This window comes from Sapajus apella, unplaced genomic scaffold (genome assembly GCF_009761245.1).
Source record: "Sapajus apella isolate SASKATOON/1434 unplaced genomic scaffold, GSC_monkey_1.0 scaffold64, whole genome shotgun sequence".
NCBI classification, from domain to species: domain Eukaryota; kingdom Metazoa; phylum Chordata; class Mammalia; order Primates; family Cebidae; genus Sapajus; species Sapajus apella.
The window spans coordinates 9,075,833-9,097,097 of NW_022437004.1; the positions used below are offsets into that span (position 1 = coordinate 9,075,833).

General features: G+C 34.7%; 1 long non-coding RNA gene across 1 annotated transcript; it reads left to right on the top strand.

Moving 5' to 3' along the window:
• The first annotated feature begins 779 nt into the window (after positions 1-779).
• LOC116529999 lies at positions 780-15,538 on the top strand. Its single transcript, XR_004259777.1, has 3 exons — positions 780-880; positions 14,550-14,560; positions 15,528-15,538. It is a non-coding gene; the product is annotated as an uncharacterized LOC116529999 (long non-coding RNA).
• Positions 15,539-21,265: the final 5,727 nt, after the last annotated feature.

Here is a 21,265-nt window from a genome sequence, read left to right on the forward strand (position 1 = left end):
CTCGCCCCCACCCCCACCAGAGCTTTCACCAGCAGACTTTTTGGACAAAGGAGCCCACCTGGATTTCTCTACCTAGCCCTTGTGCAGAAACCCAAACAAAGAACTTTACATTCTGGACGGAGGCTAGGAGCCTGGAAACTCCTGCCTTTGAAACCACACCCCTCACAGACCTGGGAAGAGTCCCTCAGTAACAGCATGGGCTGCTTGACTGACTATACTTATAGATCGTTCTTTATTATATGCTAAGGAAAGGGTGGATTATTGATGAGTTTTCTTGGAAATAGGCTCCCAGAACTGAGTGTTCCTTTGCCTTTCAGACCATACAGGGTAACTTCTGGACATTGCCATGGCATTTGTAAAATCTCATGGCACTAGTAATGTAGCAGGTGTGGCCGCGGGAAACAGCTCTCTCGGACACCGAATATTGGAGGAAGGAGTTTATTCAGCCGGGAGCCAGGTGGCATATTTGCCTAATATCCAAGCTCGCCTAACAAAGGAAAGTTCCTTCTTTATATAGGCTTATACTTTAGATGTTACATGTGGAAGAATCTTAGGTTTATAGCTTAACATATGAAAAGGGTTTCTGTTTACAGTCTTAAGAATTACATATGAAAAGGGTTTCAGTTTACCGTCTCAGGAATTACATATGAAAAGAGTTTTAGTTCACCATCTTAGGAATTACATATGAAAAGGGTTTCTGTTTACAGTCTTAAGAATTACATATGAAAAGGGTTTCAGTTTACCTCTCAGGAATTACATATGAAAAGAGTTTTAGTTTACCATCTTAGGAATTACATATGAAAAGGGTTTCAGTTTACAGTCTTAGGAATGAAAAAAAGGAAATTGATCTGAGATGCGTGGGTCTCCCTCTTCAGTAGGAGTGTCTTTTAGCTTGCTAATGTGTTATAATAAGTATATAAGGAGCAGTGAGGATAACCAGAGGTTGCTTTTCTTGCCATCTTGGTTTTGGTGAGTTTTGGCCAGCTTCTTTACCACCTCCTGTTTTACCAGTGGGGTCTTTGTGACCTGTATCTTGTGAAATATGTCCTGCCAAATTCCTATTTCATAGGGTTTATCAGAGACTTACATACAGGGTGGTTTAGGAGCTGCGGGCTGGACAGGAAACCATTGCCATTTGTAAAAAGCATGCAGCTTATATCTCGTTTTTACTTAGCAGCCTCCACCTAGCAACTTCCCTTTAGCCCAAAAGAAAGGACTTTGATCTCATGTACAGCATGTGTTCCAAGGAATGGGCCAGGTCAGATGTCCTTCATATAAGATGTCCTTCAGATAAGGAATGAACCTCTGAGCTTGCCACTCCCGGATTTCTTAACTGAAAACTCTGAATACACATTCTTCTTAGATCATAGTGTCTTTCTCAGGGTATACTTGAGTTATTGCTGTCAGGTGTGTCTGCTGTACAATTACCTCATCTGTGAAATGGGTAAGATAGTAATATCTCATTGGTTTATTGTAGGATTAAATAAAAGAATTTCTTTAAAGCTCTTAAAACTGTGTATATCATACAGTAAACCCCCAAAGTTTCATCATAATGATGATGAAAAAACATGCTCTAATTTCTCACATTCTAAAAAGCAACTTACACACAATCCAACAAAATCCTCTTATTTAATTTTGTTTTCTCTTCTTTTAATATACAGGCTTACAAGAGTATTTTATTACCATTTTCCACCTGTTATTTATTCCTTAGTTGCTGTCCCTGCCATTCGCCAAGGTATGTTCCCACCAGTAATACCATAAGCTCTTGACCTCCTGAAGTTTCACCAAAAAAAAATATATATATATATATATATATATCACCGATATGAAGCAGGTTGATTAACAGGAGAAAAGGCAAAAGCAGTTATTTAACATATATTCACAAGAGCCTTCAGAGTGAAGACCCAACTTCCCAATACATAACAGAAGCTAATTTACCATCTTGAAATTACAGAAAGAATGTGGACTCAGATGTGTCCAAAACCAGGCTTCAGTAGCAAGACAGTGGGAGGAAGAAAGGAAGAGGCTTGGCTAGCAAAGGTGACCTTGTTATGTAGATGAAGCCTTCCTTAGAAAGAATAGAAGGTAAATGCTTCTTTTCAGACTTTTAAAGGTGTCAGACTCTCAATCTCTTCTGGAGCCCAGAAGAGCACAGAGAGGGAAGGCATGGTTGCATAAATGGAGATTCTCTACAGATGCAAATTTTCTCCACAAAGGACAGCTTTGCAAAGACACTTTTGTTTCACCAGCTCTGTGGTAGCCATCTCAAATGTCAAAGAAGTATATTTTGGGTTAAAATATTTTTATTTCCTTCTCCACAATACATTTTTTAGACCAGTAAGATGAAGCCTGTTCTTTATGTGATTGGAGATACTACTGAAATAACTAGACCAGATGATCTTTCCCTCCTTGAAACTATTTCCTTGATGTGCTAGATTACGTTGCTGCTAATTCTTTCCACCTTCCTTGAATTGGATCGATATGGGGTTGCTAGCTGATTCCAATATGTGTGCAGAATTAGACGATTGATCCAGATTTTTGCAGTATCCATCCCTCTTGTTTTTTCTGAGCAGCAGCCAGAGATTCACTGGTTGGTTCACAGGAATAAGCAGGGTTAGTCTAAATTTCAGAAAGAATCTTAAAAACAACTTTTGAGATTAGAATCTAATAACAGGTATACCATAATTTTTGAAACATAGTTTTTTTCCTCTTGCCGCTCTTTCATTTTTAGTAAAGACAAATCATGGTAAGATCAATTTGCTTTATGATACTTGGCCTGATTATTTGTATAAAGTGCAGTAAGAACATTATTTTTCACATAGGCATATTTATTTACTTAGAGACGGAGTTTCTCTCTTGTTGCCCAGGCTGGAGTGCAATGGCATGATCTGGGCTCACAGCAACTTCTGTCTCCCAGGTTCAAGTGATTCTCCTGCCTCAGCCTCCCAAGTAGCTGGATTACGGGCAGCTGCCACCATGGCCGGCTAATTTTTTGTATCTTTACTAGAGAATGGGTTTCACCATGTTGGCCAGGCTAGTCTTATTCCTGACCTCAGGTGATCCACCCGCCTTAGCTTATAATACAACTTTGGTGTATTATAACAAACTAGGTAGGAAATATACTTTTAGCAATGGCTGTTGGCAGTTATGGGGGGTACTTGGCTCTTTGCACATTTGGCTTAGAGAAGCATGCTCTTTGCCACCTGGAAGATATTGCCACCTCCCACTGAGAGATAAGACTCCCATGATAAATGAGCTAGTCACAGAATCGTGCTGTGATTGGCTTTGGGTTGCTTTGCAATGAAATGCACTGTAAAATCATTGTACTGTCTTGTTCCATCAAAGCCAATTATAAAAACCTATGTGGCGCCTGGCACAGTGACTCACACCTGTAATCCTAGCACTTTGGGAGGCCGAGGCAGGTGGATCACCTGAGTTCAGTAGTTCAAGACTAGCCTGGCCAACATGGTCAAACCTTGTGCCTACTAAAAATATGAAAAATTAGCTGGGTGTGGTGGCACGTGCTTGTAATCCCAGCTACTCAGGAGGCTGAGGCAGGAGAATTGCTTGAACCTGGGAGGCGGAGGTTGCAGTGAGCCAAGATTATGCCATTGCACTCCAGCCTGGACAACAAGAGTGAAACTCTGTCTCAAAATTAAATAAATAAATAAACAAACAAATAAATAAATAAAAACTTTGCCAAAAGTAGCCTCTCAGGTGAAACCAGTAAGCCTTAGCTACTAAGCTATAGCATTAGGCATTTTCCATTGCTCTTTCCAGGAGGCACCTAGGGCAGCTAATTTTGAGCTTGCAAAGGCTTTTAATTGCTTGAGATAATTTTTAAGGCTTACTGACATGAGCCTCAAAATTCCTATTCCCTGGAAGGTGGAGACCATGAGAAAGTACTGCCATATGGTTACGAGGTCAAGCTCTCTAGAATATTTTTCAACATGTGGTCTCTAGGCAAGATGAAAGAGCAAACAGTTGCCCTGAGTAACAGAAAAGATAGAAAAGAGAAAGGAGAGAAAGTGAGAAAAGCATTGCCTGCAGCAGGTCGGGGAAGGTAAGCAGCTCAGGAGGCAGAGAAAGACCCACCCATTGCAGTGACACTTAATCATAAGTTCAGGCAGCTGCTTCTTGGTAGCAAAGAGATCTTTTCTAGCAGTCCCATCAGCTCTCCAGTTTCCCCTTTTGGGGAGAAAAAGCTCCCCATGTTTCATGATCCTGTATATGCCTAATCCTCTCACCCACAGCCATTAGCACAGTGCCAGGCTGATTGATCCAAAGAGAAGAGCGGTTAATATTCCATAGTGCCAAACCTGTACTTAGCCAAGAGGAATTTTACAGTCTTTTGTCTTTCCATTACCCTCTAAATCTTAGGCCTCTAACACCCGAAATCCTAGGAAGGTTTCTAACCTTCCTAAGTTGGGCCCCAAACCCAAGTTCGGTCAAGCATCCTTGCCTTTTATTAAGATGGGCCTTTAACCCTCTCTGTCTTAGGAGAGACTCTAACTCCCTTCAAGTGGGCTTCTAACTCAATCTCATCCTTTATCCAGGAACACCACCACTTACCCCAAATCAGCCAATCAGTGCTGTGGTCTATTTCCTTGAGGCCAGGGATCTCCTCAGTATCATCCCTTCATGGTTTGCCAGGAAGATGTTACCAGAAAGGGATCCCCATCCAGACTCTAAGAGATGGTTCTTGGACTTCCCACAAGAAAGAATTTGTGGTGACTCCATAGGGTAAAGTTAATGCAAGTTTATTAAGAAAGTACAGTAATAAAGAATGGCTACTTCATAGGCAGAGCAGCAGCATAGGCTGCCTAACTAAGGATGCTTATAGTTATTTCTTGATTGTGTGCTAAACAAGGGGTGGTTTATTCATGAGTTTTCTAGGAACAAGTTGGGCAACTCCCAGAACTGAGGATTACTTCCCTTTTTTAGACCATATAGGGTAACTTCTTGACATTGCCATGGCATCTGTAAATTGTGATGGTGCTGGTGGGAGTGTCTTTTGGCAATGCATTATAATTAGCATAAAATGAGCAGTGAGGATGAACAGAGGTCATTTTCATTGCCATCTTGGTTTTGGTGGGATTTGGTTGGCTTCTTACCACATGCTGTTTTATCAGCAAGTTCATTGTGACCTGTGTCTTGTGCCAACCTGCTATCTTATCCTGTGACTTAGAATGCCTAACCTCCTGGGAATTTGGTCCAGTCTATTGCAGCCTTATTTTACCCAGTCCCTATTAAAGATAGAGTCGACTCTGGTTCAAATACCTTTGGCAGTGTGATATTACACTTCACTCTGGAATGGGTAAAAATGACCCTGGGCTGGGTCATCTAACTTGCTTTGCCCAGCGAAATGTTGGCAATGGATATGTGCCAGTTTCAAGCTAAGGTCTTACAAGGCAATAAATATGTGCTGCAATTTATGCCCTTGAGTTCCTGTGATCAACAATGGAAAAAACATTTTAGAGGTAACTGCTGACCCTACATCCTGGGGCCCAGAATAAGGACATGAGGAGCAGACTTGAAGCCAGCAAGAGGGCTGGGTTCAGTCTGGTATAGCAGGTGCAGACTACCTAGATCAGCTGATGTGCAACCAATCTGAGGACTCCTGAGCATAAAACTAAATTTGCTTTGTTGTTAAGATTTTGAGTGAATAAACAGCAAAGCAACTCCAATAAATATTCCTGGCTTTGTCAGTTATCTCTCTTCTTAGTTCTTAAATTTCCTTTTTCTTAGTATCCTTTTTTGGAGTTACTTCCCTCCGCAAATCCTAAAAATATTTGTGACCCTGAGAATTTTTACTTTTTAAATTATCCAGGACAATCTCAATGACTGTTACATTTAAAACTTCCACCTATGGTGTGATGAGTCAAGGTCCTTATCATTAGTCCTGCTCTTAGGGACTTCAGGCTCTTGCCTGGTGTTGTAAACTGGGTATATATCCCCCTGGATAACTTCCACAGCCAAACATATATTCCCTCCACACTCTTAAACTTGCTTTTTTTTTTTTTTTTTTTTTTTAAAGGAATCAACCCCAGAAGCAAACACCAAGCTCTGTCCTGCTGTGGGGCCTTTTTTCTCTCATTCCTATTCCTTCTTCCTAGAGAACACTACAGCTATCTCTTAAGTAGCTCATTGTCACACATCAAACCTCAGCTCAGAAAATACTTCCTGAAACAGTCCTTTGTTGACCACCGTGAGTGAAGGTGCTCCCTCTACTCAGTTTATTGGCTATTTTTAAAATTATATTTCTTTATAGTATTTAAAAGCATTAATCATTTATTTACTTATGTGATGATTTCCCCAACTAAAATATAAACTTCGTGAAGTCAGAGAACTTTTTGACCCATTGCCATATACTCAGTTTCTAGCCTATGGATTAGCAAGGAATAGTTTCTCAATAAATATTTTATAATGAACAAATACACTTTTTAATTTTATTTTTGGACAAATGGCACTATCATTCTTCCAGTTATCCATTCCAGAATTCTGAGAGCCATTCTTAAATTCTTACTCTTCTTCTCATTCATCACTCCCCACCATTCGATTGAGAGAGAATGCTTGCCAGTCAATATGTCTCAGATTCTAGAATATTACATTCATCCCAGTGAGTTACAGAGGATGTCCTTTTTTTGCTAAGTTTTCTTTCGATTGAACTTCAAGGGGTATAAGCAAGGAATACTGTGAGACACATGACAGTAAGTGAAAAAAATAGCCAAGATTGTAAATGACCTCTGTTTTACTGAAATATTAGTAATCTTGGCCAGTATACATATTTTGGTGGCACTTCGTCATGAAAAGGTGGGGGTCAACTAGAAAAGGCTAATGTGGCCTACCAGTAGGGAAGAGTAAAGTGAGGAAAGATTAAAAAGAAGGAAAATCCCTCTGTTACCAAAGATCTGATTATGCTGCAATATTTAAAGGGTAAAAGGACCCTGTTGTTTTGTTTTGTTTTGTTTTGCTTTGTTTCTGGGATGGTGAGTGGCAGGCAGAATTTAAAATAATGACTAACGGCAACTGTCATGCCATGATGTCTTCAGGTAATCACTGAAAAGATAGCATTGAGGAAAAGTCTAATCACTTTATGGGCAGGAGTCTTGAATGAGAGGAAAGAACTCTTCCTTAATTGACATCATTACATTACTCACCACCTTAAGGCAACAGGTAAGCAGGCCTTAAATTGTCAGTTGCTTTCATTTATTTCATTTGCCTTTGTTAATTTCTTTGGTGCATAATTCACCCAAGGCAGTACAGAGAATATATTTTTTTTTAATTTTAGTTTGTTCTGTTACATGGCAGCTCCCAGAACTGACACTTTATAATAAAGACTATTGTAATGCCATTGTGTGCTTACTTGTGTTTTCATATTCTTATTAAGACTGGGAGAAAATAGCTGCTCTCTCTGTGTTTTCCTTTGCCTTATGAAGTGATACTTATTTTTGAATTTCCTAAGAGATATTAACTTTAGGTGGCAACACTGGTTCTCTATGAATGTGAAATTCATGATAGATGTTACTTTTTTAAATTGTTGTCATTTATATTCTTGTTATTTCTCATAACAAATTCTCTTCAATCCCTCCATTTTTAAAATTTTTACCCCACATTTGCCAGCTTTCCTACTGGCTTGTGGGGATTTTTTATTCTAATGCTATCTGATGTTCAGGTCACTTCAGTTTCAATTATTATAGTTTTTCTTACTTTTTCTAAACCCAGCTATTAGAAATATGCTCTGCCCTGACCCATGATGCCCAAAACCCCTTCTCATTTCTGAGGTATTTCACTAAGATTTTTCCATCTTGCGTATATGAAATTCTAACATTTTTCCTGCAAAATAACCAGAAACCTTCAACTCTTGTACTTGTCATCCTCCTTTAGCCTCAGCTTTCCTGGTCTTGCCACATTCTCTTTATATCCCAGTTGTCTTTTGCCCTCCTTTTTGGGTCTCACTTCTTGCCACTTTCAGAAGTGGAACAGTTCCTCAATATGGTAACTATCCTTCTTGATCTCTTCCAGATGTCTCCTGAATTTGACTTCCTCCTAGCACTGGACCTTTATTATTTCTAAGAGCACTGCCTCTGTGATTTGTGCCTTTTGAATCTTTCTTTCTAGCAAGCAGTTTAATTATCCTCTACTTAGGAAAATACAACAAGACATTGAAGAATAAATACTGGCTAATATTTATGCAGGTTTTATTATGTATTGGATCCTGATCTCAGTGAATTCTCATTTAATTCCCTCAAAAGTCCTGTGAAGTGAGCACAGTATTATTTCTATTTGTGTTATGACAAAACTGAGTTACAAAGAGTTTAACTCACCCAACGACACATGGCAAAAGATGGAGCCAAAAGAACAACTTTACTTCAGAAACAATTTAAGTTATAATGATCATAAACAGAATATGTGAAATTAACATTCAGAAAAAATAAATTTATCAGACATCATTTGAACGACCCAGGGTATTTATATGGTAGACAGGAAGGGGTAGTGTAAGTCCTTCAGTCTGGCGATGAATGAGAAAATATGTCAGCCTCTAAAGCAAATTTGGCTTAGTCGAATAAGGATTTTCGATAAGTACTGTACAACTGTGGAATAGTGTCAGATGATGATGTCCAAGCCCTGCCATAAGACCTCTGAGATCAGGGCCCAGATTGAGATCTTTAGGGCACCTAAGCACTACAGAGATCATTGTACCCATTTCTTTATGTGATCATTATTTCTCAATAATAGCTTTAAAATTAAGAACTTTTTTAAATCTTATTTTTTCCATGATGACTATTTGTTTCTTTTAAAAAAATCTTATTCTTGTAGAACATAAATGCCCACTGTTTTGATGTTCCTGTGTTGAGTAATGCCTTGTATGTGTGTTAGGTCATACTATTAAGTAACTTGTTACTGTATGAACAGCATAAAAGTACTGAATCATGCAAGGCAAAATTGCTATGCTTAATGAAGTTATAAATCCAACAACAATGTGATTTCCTGGAAGTTCTGTCTAGATTGGATAGATTGAAGGCAGTTTCAGAGGAAGGCGGTATTTTTCTTTCTTGGACTCCACTTTGGCCCATTACGTTTCCTAAAACAAAGAATTCCTCGGAAACAGGAGCAACTCCTGGTCTCCTTATAGGTACAGCCTCCAGGGGTTTTCATAGAAACAGACTAGAAAACCATGTGGTCCACGAGACAGCCAAAGAGCAGACTCAAAAGCCACTCTCTAGACCAGGTGTGTTCAATCTTTTTGGCTCCCTGAGCCACATTGAAAGAATTGTCTTGGGCTACACATAAAATACACTAATACTAACAATAACTAATGAAAGAAAAAAAAAAACCACAACAACTCATAATGTTTTAAGAAAGTTTAAGAATTTGTTTTGGCTCACTTTCAAAGCTGTCCTGGGCGGCACACAGCCTATGGGGCCATGGGTTGGATGAGCTCACTGTAGACACACAGCTTCTGGTAAGTTTAAGAAGTCCTTGAACCTCTCTTGCCACACAAAAGTTATAGTTTGTACAAGTGTGAACCACCTACTAGTGTCCTGGCAATGACTGATCCACACTGTGTCCTGGCAATGACTGATCCACACTGTCTGTCCTCTTCAAAGGTAAGCAAGCCCAATAGGGTAGACTTGGACTTCTTCTGAAGACAAATAGGCAAAACTTGGTTTGTGTACTCCTTGTGTGTGCTTAGTCATTTTCTCAAAGAGAAGGGGCCTCAAATCTAAAAAGCTTATAAACCGTTGTCCTATTTTTTCAGCCATTCACCCTTAAAAAAAAAAATTAGCTGCACTGAACTAAAGAAAAACTGTTCCTTCTTATTTTAATTTAGCTGGTGAGATAGATCATTCTGAAGTTCTGTCTCTTATCTCTTATTCAGAATCTGTCCTAGAGGCTCAAAATAGAGACAAGACTCAGGACTTCTGTAGGATGCATTTTATCATCTAAATTTTAATAAGAAAGAACTGTTTTTCTGTAGCTTAGTCCACCTAATTGTGTTTTCAGGGTGAATGGCTGTAAATTTGAGGAAATGATGCCCCTAAATTGCCTGTCTCCCCTCTTTGTACTGCCTCAAAGAATCAGATGAAGTAGTCTCTGTTAAGCAGTAGAATTAAATTTAGGATAGTACACTGTTTTTTTAAAAAAATCTAAACCTGTATTTAATTTTATTAACAAGGGACCTGGGGAACCTTGATATGAAGCTCTTTGCATATTATGAAGCAATTGCAATTTATACTAAATACGCTTATGATAAATACCCAAGCTTCAATGAATTCTTCAAATCTTAGGTGCAGTCAATTATTATAAATGATGTTCATAAGCTTGGAACTTATGTAATGCTCTCTATTGAGCCTGTTGCTCATAGCCTGTAAGGTAGAAAATCTGTCACATGCAGTAAAATATCATTAGTTTATTCATTTCATACTTAATAAGAATCCTATTCAATTCAACTGATATTATTTGTTCCCCTAATCCCTATAGTATGTTGCTATAGGGATTTAAAGATTTGTTTAAAAAAAAAAGAAAGAAATTTTTGTTATCGAGGAGTTTGTGACTTAATTGTAGTTTTAGTCAACCAACCACATGTATTCTTCCTTGAAATGTAGAATGGATTAATATTTTTAGCACAAACAAGTACTCTGAGGTTCAGAGGAATGTGAGATTATCTTTGAATGAAGGATCAAAGAATACTTCATTAAGAATTTGAAAATTGAAGCCAGATAAAATTTAGACTGGTGAAGGTAAGTACAGGAATAGAATGATTTTTTTCAGAGATGGAGTCTCTCTTGTCGCCAGGCTGGAGTGTAGTGACCATGATCTTGGCTACAACCTCTGCCTCCTAGGTTCAAATGATTCTGAGGATGCTGCAAGAAAAATAAAGGTGATTTGAAGAGGGAATATGTTGGTAATCCAAGTGAATATTGATTACATAAAACAATAAAAATAATAACCTGTAGGATTTTGAGATGTATAAAATTAGCATGCTTGTTAACATCACAAAAGGAGAAAATTAATTGTTCTAAGTAGAGTTAATTGTTCCAAGTTTCTTACATTCTCTCATGTGTTTTAATTTCTAGAATCTGAAAAATATTTTTTAATTGAAATAAAAGTTATACATATTTATGGAGTGCATAGTGATGTTTTGATACATATTATATATAGTGATCAGATCAGAATTGGCATAATACTATATTAAATATTTATCATTTCTTTGTCTTTAGAACGTTCACTATCTTTCTAGCTATGTGAAACTATATATTATTGTTAATTATGGTCATCTGACAGCGTTTTAGAACACTAGAACTTATCCCTCCTATTTAGCGGTAATTTTGTACCCCTTTACAAATCTTTTCCTATCCCTCCTTCTTGCTACTCTTCCCAGCTACTAGTCTCTTTTTCCACTTTTTACTTCTATGAGATTGACTTTTAGAGCTTCCACATATGAGTGAGAATGTGCAGTGTTTAACTTTCTGTTCCTGGCCTATTTTATTTAAGATAATTTCCTCTAGTTTCATCCACGTTGCCATGATTGACAAGATTTCATTCTGTTTTACAGCTGAATAGTATTCCACTGTACACGTTTACCACGTTTACTTTATCCACTTACCTGTGGTTCAACACTTAGGTTATTTTCATATCTTGGCTACTGTGAATAGTGCTGCAATAAACATGAAGGTGCAGATGTTTCTTTGATATACTGATTTCTTTTCCTTTAGATAAATGCCCAGTAGTAGGGTTGCTAGAAAATGTGATTCTATTTGTAGTTTTTTGAGGAACCTCCATACTGTTCTCCATAGCAGCTGTATTAGTTTATATTCCCACCAACAATGTATACAAATTCTCTTTCCTCTGCATCCTTGCCAACATTTTTTTATATCTATTTTAAGTGGGATATGATAGTACCTTATGGTGGTCTTGAGTTGCATTTTCCTGATTAGAAAATGTTGATCTTTTTTTAATAGATTTCTTGGTCATTTGTATGCCTTCTTTTGAAAAACATCTGTTCAGATCATTTGCATATTTTATACTCGGACTTTTTTTGTTGTCAAGATGTTTGCGTTCTTTAAATATTCTGGATATTAATCCTCTGTCAGATTAAAAGTTTGCAAGTATTTTCTTCCATCCCATAGGTTGACTTTTCATTTGCTGTTTCCTTTAATGTACAGAAGTCTTTTAGTTTGATGTAATTCCATTTGTTTATTTTTGCTTTTGTTGCCTGTGCATTTGAGGTCTTATTCACAATTTTTTTCCCCACACACATGTTCTGAAATATACTCTATGTTTTCTTAGAGTAGTTTTATAGTTTGAGGCCCTGCATTTAGGTCTTTGATCCATTTTGAGTAGATTTTTGCCTTGGTTGAGAGGAGGAGATTTAGTTTCATTCTTCCACAAATAGATAATCAGTTTTTTCAGCATCATTTATTAAAGAGACTGTTTTTTCCCCTGATGAGTATTCTTGGTGCTTTTGTCAAAAATTAGTTGGCTATAAATATGTGGATTAATTTCTGGATTTTATACTCTATTCCATTGGCCTATATGTTTTTATAATATTACCATGCTGTTTTGATTACTACATTTTTGTAGCATATTTTGAAGTCTGGTACTGTAATACCTCCAGCTTTGTTCTTTATGCTCAAGATTCCTTTAGCTATTTGGGGTATTTTGTGGTTCCATAAAATTTTTAAGATTTTTTGCTATTTCTATGAAGAATGTCATTGATGTTTTGATAGGGACTGAATGGAATCTGTAGGTTGCTTTGGATAATATGATCATTTTAACAATTCTAATTTTCTGATTCATGAGCATAGGATGTCTCTCTATTTATTTGTATCTTTTTCAATTTCTTTCATCAGTGTTTTGTGGTTTTTCTTGCGAAGATCTTTCTCCTCCTTATTTAAATTTATTCTTAGGTATTCATTTCTTTGTAGCTACTGTAAATAGGATTTCCTTTGTGCTTTCTTTTATAGCTAGTTTGTTGTGCATGTACAGAAATGCTACTGGTTATTATATATTGATTTTTATATCCAGCAAATTTACTAAATTTGTTTTTCAGTTCAAAAGTTTTTGGTAGAATATTTAGGTCTTTCATCATCTGCAATCAGGGACAATTTGACTTGAATGCTCTTTATTTCTTTATCTTGCTTAAATTATCTGGCTAGAACTTCAAATACCATGTTGAATAAGAGTGGTGAGAGTGGATATTTCTGGCTAGTTTCAGTTCTTAGAAGAAAAGCTTTAAAACTTTATTCATTTAATAATATGTTAGCTATGGGTTTGTTAGACATGGGCTTTATTAGGTTGATGTACTTTCTTTCCATACCTAATTTGTTGAGAGTTTTTTGTTTTTGTTTTTGTTTTTAACCACAAGGGGATGTTGAATTTTACCAAATGCTTTTTCTGCATCTATTGGAACAGTCATATGTTTTTGTCCTTCATTCTATTAATATGATGTGTGATGTTTGTTGGATTCTGTGTATTGAATGATACATACTGGAATTCCTGAAGTAAATCCAAGTTGATCATAGTGTATTATCTTTTGGATGTGTTGTTGGATTTTGTTTGCTTCTATTTTGTTGAGGAATTTTGCATCTATGTTCATCAGGGATATTGGCCTATAGTTTTATTTTCTTGTTGTGTCCTTGTCTGATTTTGATATCAGGGTCATTGGCCTCATAGAACGAGTTAAGAAGAATTACCTCTGCTTTAATTTTTTCCAATGGCTTGAGAAGAATTGATACTAATTTTTATTTGAAGATTTGATAAAATTCAGCAGTGTTACCACCCACCTCTGGACTTCTTTTTATTGGGAGATTTTTATTACCAATTTAACCTTGTTATTGTTATCTGCCCTGTTCAGGTTAGATGGCTTAAGTGCTAATGAAAAGAAGGTAAGTTTGGTAGTTGTTGGATAAAATGTTCTGTAATGTCTCTTAGGTCCATTTGGTCTATGCAGCAGTTTAAAATCGGCATTTCTTTGCTGATTTTCTGACTAAATGATCTGACCAGTGGTGAGTGTGGGATGTTGAAGTCCCCAACCATTATTTTATTAGGGCCTTTAGTTTAGATATAATACTTACTAGGCTCATTTTGGTGCTCTGATGTTGGGTACTTATATATTTAAAATTGTGATATTTCATTGCTGACTTGATTCCTTTATTATTATACAGTTCTCTTCATTTTCTCTTTGTACAGCTTTTGACTTGAAGTTCAGTTTTTCTGATATAAATATAGCTACCCCTTCTTTCCTTTGATCTTCATATATGTAGAATACATTTTTCCATCTCTTCACTTTCAGTGTATGTGTGTCCTTAGAGGTGAGGTGATTTTCTTGTAGGCAGAATACAGTTTAGTCTTGTTTTTTAAATCCATTCTGCCAATCTATATATTTTATTATTTTTTACTATGTTTTTTATGTTAAGCTTTATATTTTCAATATTATTTGAGTACATAATAGATGTATATATTTATAGGGTACATGAGATATTTTCAAGGAATCATTCAGGCAAGGAATGAATGATAATAATATCAGAGTAACTGATGTGTAGTTTAAAAGTATGTTTTAACTCAATAAAAATATTTTCTAGAGTTTTCAATAAAAAGCATCAAAGCAAAGTAGAGTAATTCAAGTAAAGTTCCATTTCATAGAAAAACATTTGATGTGAAAATCCTAAATAAAACATCAGCTAGTCAAAAACAATAATGTATCACCTAAGAAGATATCAGACATTTATTAAGCCATAATAAAAAATAATAGTACTAAAATTATAATGTTACCAGACCTAAGAAAACAATACGAAACACCTCTTTTTCAGACGTTTAGCAAAAGATAGGACAGCATTATGATCTCTGAGAGAAGGTAAACAAATAAGCCCTACTATCTTACCTTTTTTAAAATCTGAAGACATTTTCCAGACTATGGTGCAAAGAGAGTAAACCCAAGCAGAATACAAATCTTTCTTTGACTTAAGGAGAAAAGGATCAAGAGTTTAAAGAGGCTAAAATGCTTAGGAAAAGTATATATCAGAGACTTCTGCTTCTCCTAATGATGGAAGGACAAGAGTTGGATTTACATTACTGTCTTAAACAATAAAAAGACTGGATAAAATATATAAAACAACTGGACACTGGACAACTGGTAGCACATGGCTATAATACCTGAGAGAAGGCAGCTTCACAGAGAAAGAGGTCATGAGATCTGCATAGTGGTTTCTTTAAGTCTTGGACTGATTTTGATGAGCATATGTGTAGAGTGCAACTCTGCAAGAGTGGAGAAAGAATCACTGGAAAGCAAACAATCATCAGAGTTCACACAATGCTGAGAAACTTTGTGTTCCCGTTAGTCAATGTGGTCTTCAAAATTCATGGAGATTTGAGTATGTTCCTTTGGTAATGGGGCTAAACTAGTACTATTTATTTCTTGGGACTGATCCAAACATAAAAGCAAGCACCCCAAATATTGAACTAATTTCTACTAAATTAAATGCAGTCAGAACAATATTGAACATTTATAAAAAGAATTCCAGGCTGCGTGCAGTGACTCATACCTGTAATATCAGCACTTCGGGAGTTTGAGGTGGGCAGATCATGAGATCAAGAGATCGAGATCATCCTAGCCAACATAGTAAAACTCCATCTCTACTAAAATATAATAATTAGCTGGGCGTGGTGGCACACATCTGCAGTCCCAGCTACTTGGGAGGCTGAGGCAGGAGAATTGCTTGAACCCGGGAGGTGGAGGTTGCAGTCAGCCAAGATTGTACCACTGCACTCCAGACTTGCACCTGGTGACAGAGTGAGACTCTGTCTCAAAAAGAAAAAGAAAAAAAAAAAAAAAGAATTCCAACAGGTATATAAAATCAACCATACTCATTATCCAAATAATATCAGGCCTGCAAAGAAGTGCAAAACCATGATCCATAAACAGGAGAAATACCAATCAATAGAAACAGATACAAGAATAAGGAAAAGAATTAAATCAGCAGGCAACTTATTAAGTTTCTTGTGCTTAAGAATGATGTAAAAGTAGAACATAATGAGGAGAGAAATAGAGTATACAAAAATCTAATGGAAATGCTGGATAAAAAAAAATACAACATAAAAATATATACTCAACAAAATAATAACAAATTAGACAATAGAGAACAGATAGTGAACTTGAAGGTATAGCATAAATACCTTACAAAATTAAGCACATATGAAAAATAAGGAGCTGGAAAAAAAAGGAGCCCTAGTGATTAGTAGAACGATATCAAGCAATCTAACATAAATGTCATTAGATTCCCAGAAGAGAAGGAGATATGGGAAAGATAAGGGTCAGCCAAAGGTTATCTGAAGAAATTATGGTTAACATTTTCCAAATTTAAAGAAAAGTGTAAAATCATAGATTCACCAAGTAATGTAGATGATGGATTGATGGATGCAGCAAACCACCAAGGCACATATATACCTATGTAACAAACCTGCACATTCTGCACATGTATCTCAGAACTTAAAGTATAATATAAATAAATAATAGAAAACAATTAAAGGAAATCACACCATGGTACATTAAAATAATTTGCAATAAACACTGGTAGTGAAAAGTTTTTTAAAGAAGCCAGTGGAAAACAGGAACATTACTTACAGAAGAACAGAGGTAACAATCACATTAGATTTTTAGTCAGAATCTATGTAAGCCAGAAGACAAAGGTAAAAAAGAAAGTATTAAAAAAACAAAAAAGTGTAAAGGGGGAAAGCCTGTTAATCTAGAATTTAATAGTCAGATAAAATATCTTTCAAAAAATGAGATACAGTAAAAACACTTTTAGTCAAAAGGTGAAATAATTCATTAGTAGCAAACCTGTATTACAAGATATAGAAAGGAATCTCATCAGATAAAAGAAAAATAATTTCAGATAAAAACTTGAATCTTCATAAAAGAATAAATATCTTCAAAAATGTAATGTACAAGTAAATTTAAATATGTGGATATGTTACTATTTTTAATTTTGTAAAACGATAACGGACAATTTAAATTAAAAATCATAACAACATTAAATGGGGTTCATAAAATATGTAGAAGTAAAATGTATAATGATAATAGAACAAAGCATAGGAAAGAGAAAATAGAAGTATATTGTTATAAAGTTTATACACTAAACATGAAGTACTATAATATAATGTCAAGGAGACTTTGATAACTTAAAGATATATATTGTATACCTTAGAGTAATCACTAAATGTAAAACAAAGAAATATAGGTAATAAGCCAATAGTCAAGATAGAAGAGAGTCATAAAAATGTACTCAATTTAAGATTAGCCAGGAGGCCAGGAACTATAATCCCAGCACTTTGGAAGGCCAAGGTGGGTGGATCAGCTGAGGTCAGGAGTTCAAGATTAGCCTGGGCAACATGGCAATACCCCATCTCTACTAAAAATACAAAAATTAGCTTGGTGTGGTGGTGCACGCCTATAGTCTCAGCTATTCGGGAGGCTGAGGCAGAAGAATTGCTTGAACCTGAGAGCCAGAGGTTGCAGTGAGCCGTGATTGAACCACTGCACTCTAGCCTGGCCAACAGAGTGAGACTCTGTCTCAAAAAAAAAAAATGCCAATAAAAGAGAAAAAGATAAATAAAAACATTAATTAAAGGGGAAAAATAGCAAGCGCTTCGACTTAAACCCAACCATATTGATAACTGTATTAAATATAAATGGTCTAAACATTTTAACTGAAAGGCAGAGATTGCCAGACTGGATTAAAAAGTAAGACAACTATTGGCCATCTATAACACATTGACTTTAAACATAAATATGCAAATAGGTTAAAATGAAAAGGGTGGAATAAGTCTCTACCATGAACCCCAATCAAAAGAAAGCTGGAATGGATATATTAGTATTATACAAAATAGACTTTAGAACAAACAATATTATCAGGAATACAGAGAGATATTTTAGCTTGGTAAAGAATTAATTCATCAGAAGGACATAATAAAAAATATGTATGCATTTGATAATAGAATTAAAATTACCTGAAGTTAAAACTGATAGAACATAAAAGAGAAATAGACAAATCTACAACTACGATTAACATAAAAACTTCTCTCAGTTATCAATTAAAAATTTATATAGAAAAGTAATAAGTATAAAGACTTGAAAAAGCACCATAAATATACTTAATTGACATTTATAGACTACTCCACAAAACAACAGCAAAATATGTCTTTTAAGTACAAATGGATCACTGATCAAGATAGATATTTACCATAAAAATATCTGAATAAATTTCAAATGATTCAAATCATAAAACATTTATTCTCTAAGGGCAACAGATTTAAAATGGAAATCAGCAATAGAAAGACATCTAGAAAACAACCCAACATAGGAAAAGCAAATAAGAAACTTTTAAATAACTCATGGACTTAAAAATATATATCACAAAAGAAATATATTAAATTGACTGAAAACACAAAACATATTAAAATATACGGAAGGCAACCAACTCAAGATTGCTCAAGCTATTCTATGCATTGTAGGATGTTTTGTAGCATCCCTCATCCTTATCCACTAGATGCCAGTAGCACTCTCTTCTCCTGTTGTGACATCCAAAATCTCTCTAGACATTACCAAACGTCCCTTAAAAGGCAAAATTACACCAATTGAGAATCATTGAGCAAAGGTACTGCTTAGAGAAAAATTATACCATTAAATGCTGATACTTGAAAAGAAGAAAAGGTTTAAATGCTGTAAGTTCTCATGTTAAGAAACCAAAAATTTAGCACATTTACCTTGGACTAAGAAGAAAAGAAATAATAAGGACAAGAGAATAAATTAGACACCTAAGAAATCAATTACGGTTCTATATAATGACAATGAATATTTAAGTGTTATTTGCATAAATAGCATTAAAATATACTAAAGATATACTAATATACTAATTAGTATACTAATATACTAAAAAGCACAGAGGGAAAAATTTTATAAATTATATGCAAGGACTGAACACTGAAAACCAAAAAATATTGCTGAGAAGTTAAGACAGACCTAAATCCAGGGAGTGCTATATCATGTTCATGATTGAAAGATGCAATATTGATTGTCAAGATATCATTTTTCTGCTAATTGATTCATAGATTCAATGCAACCCCAATCAAATTGAGGAAAGATTTTTATTTTTTGTTAAGAGGCAAGCTTTTTCAAAATTTAGATGGAAATGTAAAGCACCTAGAATAGGTAAAACAATTTTTAAAAAGATCAAAGTTGAAGAATTACATCTGTTGACTTCAAGACATTTGAAAAGCTACTATAACCAAGACAATGTTATATCACTGCAAAGATAGACAAAACTTCATGATTTAACTAATCTGGCATTTATAGAACACCGCCTAAACAGTACCTTCAGCAATGTAATAAATAATAGCAGAAAAAAAACATTTCTCTTCCATGTGAACATGGTGCTTACACCAAGATAGAGCATATTCTGGGTAATAAAATTCTTAATATATTTAAAATAATTGAGATTAGAGATAATATATTCTTTGACAAAAAAGAAGCAAATTAGGATCCAATAACAACAAATTATCCCCAAAATTCTTCATTATTTATAAAATAATCACTTCTAGCTACCTTGTCTGATAAAAAGAACATAAAACGGGCAATTGAAAACTATTTTGAATCAGATGATTATATAAACACATCAAATTTGTAGGATATAGTTAAAACAATTGCTAGATGGAAATGTGTAGCTTTAAATACTATATTAGCAAATGAGATCAAAACTCAATTATCTAAACTTTTGCCTTAAAAAATCTTAGAAAAAATGTCCTAATTAAACCCAAAGTAGAAGAATAATTTAATAATAACTAATAAATTCGATAAAATAGAATATGAGTAAACAGAGATGAAAATTACTAAAACCAAAAGCTAGTTTATTAGAAAGAGCAATAAATTGACAAATTACTATGTAGACTAATCAAGAAGAGAAAGAAAATATGAATTGCTAATATCAAGAATTACAGAGTAGGTATCACTATAGATTCTATAGGTACCAAGGGACAATAAGGGAATACTATGAACATTTGTATTTTCACAATTTAGATAAAATAAATGAATTTCTCGAAACATTCCAATTATGAAAACAGACACAAAGCTAAAAACCTGGCAGTCTATATTTATTAGACAAAATAAGTTTTTAATTAAAGCTTTCCCAAAAAGAAAACCCTAGATCATACAATTATTTTAAAATAAAGCATTCAATAAATTCATAGCAAAAAAATCTCTGCAGAACAGTTATACAATCCAAAAGGGTCATCAGTGGAACAACTACAGCTAAAATCATGTTTAAAGGTAAAAGATCAAAAGCTTTTGCTACCGAGATTGGGAACAAAGTAATGCTGTCTAAACTCATTCATCACCTCTATTCATCATTGTTCTGGATATAATATCCAGTGCATTTAAATTTTTAAAAAGAAGTCAAATGACAAGAAAAAAATAAAAGCCACTCAAATTGGAAATGAAGAAGTAAATTTCTCTTTTTGTATAGATGCCATGATCAAGCTTATATTAAATTCTAAGGTGTAGCATTTAACATATAAAAATATAGTTAGTAAAATATATTTTATATGTATATACATTATATACACACAAATAATTGAATTTTTATTATTTAGCAATTGAATTAAAAACCTCAATTATGTGTGTGTATGTGATATATATACATATAACATATTCATATCCTGCTAATATGTATTTATATACACATGCATACACACTAATTGAATTTAACAAAGTTGTACGCTACAAGGTCAATATGCAAAAATAAATTTTATTTCATTATATGTTATATTTTATATATTTATAATTTCAAAAAAAATGAAACATAAAATTTAAAAATCTTTACAATAGTTTCCAAGTTAAAGCAAATATATTGAAGGCTTCTTCACTGAAACCTATAAAACATTATAAGGAGAAACTATAGAAGACCTATAAAAAAATCAAGAGTTATGCCGTGACAATCAATTACAACACTCAGTATTGTTGTCAGTTCTTCCTAAATTAATGTATAGATTCAATGCATTGCCGAACAAAATTCCAATAGACTTTTTTTTGTGGGTAAATTGATAATAGAATCCTAAGATTTACAGAGAAATGAAAATAACATAATATACAGAGCAATTTTTGAAAGAACTAAGTTGGAGGAGTTGTAGTACCTGGTGCTGACTCAAAACTCACTATAAAACTACAAATTCAAGGCATCGTGGTATGGGTACAAGGATAAAACATATA